Below are 4,397 nucleotides of genomic sequence, written 5' to 3'. Positions count from 1 at the left end.
ACACACACACACACACACACACACACACACACACACACACACACACATATATATATATATATATATATATATATATATATATATATATATACACACACACACACACATATAAGTAAGTATGTATGTATGTATGTATGTTTATACGTACATTCATATGCATATACGAGTGTACGTACGTATATGTGTGTTTCTGAATCCAGTTAATCAATGATACGTTTAATCAAGAAAGCTAGATATAATTATTAAAGAGTTTTATATTTATTTTCATTTCTATGCTTACCCCTCCCGTTTTTGTTTGTAGATAACTTTACAACAGACTGTGCAGAATGGTTCGATTCGATTTTTTCCTATCCGTCCAACAAAATGTGATCATAAAATGGGAGAGATAACAAGGCGACCTGTTTTCTAGTGACCACAAACCATCAGAACATTTCTTTCTTCTCGATGTTTTTTTGTTTTTGTTTTTTTTTTAATTGATTGTTAATGAATAAAATATCAATCAATCGCTTGCTTCTAATAATGCTACTTTCCCTCAATTGCATCTGATCTTTTGTTCACGCGTTAATAGAACGTCTTTAATGCACAGCCTCACGATTTGACGCTTTCCTTCTCCTCTCACCATCACCACCTTTGTCACTGCCGCGAACTAGCACCTAAAAGAAAGAAGGAAAGAAAAGAAGAAGGTAAGAAAGGGAAAAGAAAAAAAAGGAAAAAGAACCCATTTAATGAATACTTCATAGTAAGACTATAAAGTTGGTTGGTTGAATTGTTTCTTCAAAATGACGATGATTTGCGTTGGCATCGTAGATGCGTCGAATATGAGCCGTATGTGAGTCTGTATACGATGTGTGAGCTTTATTCGAATGTGCGCATTTCAAAGAAGATGGCTATGTGAATGAGTGAATGTGTGTGTGTGTGCGTTTGTGCGCGTGCGTGTTGTACGTGTGTGTGTGTATGTATGCATTTCTCTGTGTATTGTGTTGTATTGATTTAGAGAAAGATGTAAACCATTAAAATCTGTTTGTTCGTTTTTGTTGTTATTCTTGTTTTTGTTTTTGTGAAACTAGAGTAGCACAATATTCGTGGGCTGGTTAATTTACGCATACAGTCTGTCTCTACGCATAGAAAAACATTACCTGTCCATACGTGGTATTGAATCTTGTCACAAAGAAACAGCAACGTGACTTCAACAGGGTTCTACCTTATGCCAACTGCTGTTTCTAATCTGTATTAATGATTTCCATTCATCACAAAATGCCAACTCTAGTTAATGTCGATGAGATATCACTAGTCTTTTTACCAATAATAAACAAAGAAACACATAACCGAAAAGGCCATGGACTCTAAAGGATTTTCTCAGATTATGAATTAATAATAATCCTATACATAACCGTCTTAACGAAGGGATTTCCTAGAAATTCTAGACGCTACTTCATCACTCAACACACCGACCTACACCACTTCCATTTCGTGCGGATGTTAACCGTCATTGAATGATCTAAGTTTATTTTTATTGGTCATATAAAGTATTAATAAATATCAATAAGACTATTTCGCTCTCGAAAAGAAAGCGGTTTGTTAAGAAAACTATAATAAATTAAATAGGAAACTCCAACAGGATGCATAAGCTATCTTGATTTATTCGTTGACGAATATTTGGAGTGGAATCCCCCCACACATTAATTACCTAAGCATTAAATTAAACAGGACTAACAGTGGCATTATATTACAACGTAACAATGTACCTAAAAACACCTGCGTATATATATCGCAATCATTCGGTCTTCTATTATATTTCGCTAATGTCTCTTGTATCCAACTATAATAAATTCATCAGAATGTAATGTCCGCAACAATAGACTTTTTTCTTAGAGAGAAATGCAATCGATTAAGTCACCCCGCCCCAAAAGAATGAAACACAAAATGAGTCACACTTGGACTTGAACTTATACATACATACATACATACATACATACATACATACATACATACATGCATACATACATACATACATACATGCATGCATACATACATGCATACATACATAATACATACATACATGCATACATACATGCATACATACATGCATACATACATGCATACATACATACATACATACATAGATACATACATACATACATACATACATACATACATACATACATACATACATACATACATTATGGCTGCAAACTCGTGCTCGAGTATTGTTATCGCCTGATCAAAAGTCCCACACGTGCGAAGCCTACAACCAGCCATTTTTGCGATGAGTCTTACTTTTTTCAAGCGGTGCCGGTGCATGGTGGTCTTTTTTTTATAGTGGGGAAAGGATTTGCAGAAATCCAATCCCACTCTCTGAACATGGATAGCATAAACTCGAACAGAAGAACTAGTTTACATCATCGAATATTGTCAGAGACGCAGTGTCTCAGAGTTTCCATCTCTTAGAGAGAAGTTGGGACAACAGCGGAGGGGCCTCTCCGCGCATACATACATGCATACATACATACACAAGGACACATATTGTCGGAGGTCAGGTCGCTCTTGGGCGCTACTGATAACATCTAACTCAATACAACCTGTTGCATGGTCGGGTCATCGGCGATTAAACTGGCAACCCTGCCAAGCTTGCGTGGTGAGGAAGGTCATTGTTGGACACCCTGTAGGACGAAAAATAAAACCTGTCAAAGAGCGGAAGAGATCATCAGCAGTCAGCATACATACATACATACATACATACATATATGTATGTATATATATATATATATATAATGTGACAATTATTCGGTTGCCATAATAAAACTCCTTTTATTCCTGTATGCGTTTCAGCCCAAAGGTTGTGGCCATACTGGGGCACTGCCAGTGTTATCAGCTTTTCAATGACCATTCGTTTGTGATTGGATTTTGGTGAAAGGGTGAGTTTGATATTGGTGCCTTCTTTGGAGTTTCTTGCCATGATGTAGATTCATTTGGGACCTTGGACAGCAGGAGGTCAAGCTGTTTCTTGAAAATATCTACCTCAACTCTATGTAGATGTCTGAGATTTTTTGGCTAGGTATTAAATAACTGTGGGCTCTTGAGACCCAGGCTATTGCACTACATGGTCCTCACTCTAGTGGAGATGGCTGGAACCATTAGAACAGTTAAGTGATGTCCAGTTCGGGGCTGGTATAGCTCTCGATGCTAAAGTTTGGTGCTAACCTCTACAAGTTCTTCCATATGTATGACCAACGGCGCATTTGTTCACCAATTGCTATATAAAATAAATAAATGCAAATTCTCTATTTGCAACGACGTTGCCCTGGTAATATAAATAATACATAATATTCAAAAAGTTTGCTTTTGAAGACCTATCCAATAACTTCGATTCAAATCAAATCAAAAATATATAATTAAACTGAACATATAGGCGCAGAAGTGGCTGTATAGAAAGAAGTTTGCTTCCCAGTCACATGTTTCCGGGTTCAGTCCCACTGCATGTTACTTTCGACAATTGTCTTCTACTATAGCTTCAGGCTGACCAAAACTTTGTGGGTGGATTTGGTGGACAGACACTGAAAGAAGCCCGTCCTGTATATATCCACATATATCTTTGTGTGTATGTGTCTTTGTGTGTGTGTTTGTCCTCCACCACTGCTTGATATCTGGTGTTGGTGTGTTTACGTCGCCGTAACCTAGCAGTTTGGCAAAAGAGGTCGATAGAATAAGTGCCAGACTTAAAAAAAAAAAAAAAAATTCTGGAGGCGATTCGCTCGACTAAAATTCTTCAAGGCGGTGCCCCAGCATGGCCGCAGTCAAATGACTGAAACAAGTAAAAGATAAAACTTGTTCCAACAGTAAGCACTTGACTCTAATTTCAACCTCTTTCTTAATTAAGGATTAGGATTATTAATGAGGTATTTTTTTTTTTTAATTCGAGGAAGTAGCTAGGATAAGCAAAAATTCTAGCTACTTCGTTAGTCAGAATATTTCTGTTGCTTTGTTAGGCAGAAATCGTTACATAAGTGCAAAGCTAATGTTTCAGTATTATATTTCATATCAAGGCATTTTACATACTTCAGTTTGAGTGAGATATAGAGAAGAGGAAGTGACGAACAAGCGCGCGCGCACACACACACACACACGCACACGAACTCATACGCGCTCTCTCACACACACGTGTGTCAGAAGAATTGCTTTTCTTAAGAAGACTCTACACTGTAACGTATTTCCAAATGTCAAGCTGTATCCTTTTAGAGAGTGAGAAACTGGTGAGTTTTGTTGAGCATAAGGTGTAAGTTGTGGAACGCCATGTTTGAGTAACGGAAGAGACACTGTCAATGTTAGTGGTTTTGTTAAAGTGCCTGGAAGAGAGAGAGAGAGAGAGAGAGAGAGAGAGAGAGAGAGAGAGAGAGAGA

At 37.3% G+C, this 4,397-nt stretch overlaps 1 protein-coding gene across 1 annotated transcript in view; it reads left to right on the top strand.

The window, feature by feature from the left end:
- The window catches only part of LOC106872721 (lateral signaling target protein 2 homolog), a 188,997-nt gene that overhangs the window by 20,846 nt on the left and 163,754 nt on the right, over positions 1 to 4,397 (top strand). The gene's annotated exons all lie outside the window — the stretch shown is intronic.

Source organism: Octopus bimaculoides, chromosome 1 (assembly GCF_001194135.2).
Source record: "Octopus bimaculoides isolate UCB-OBI-ISO-001 chromosome 1, ASM119413v2, whole genome shotgun sequence".
Taxonomy (NCBI): Eukaryota; Metazoa; Mollusca; class Cephalopoda; order Octopoda; family Octopodidae; genus Octopus; species Octopus bimaculoides.
The sequence above is the reverse complement of the archived record's forward strand: the minus strand, read 5'-3'. Positions and strand labels throughout refer to the sequence as shown.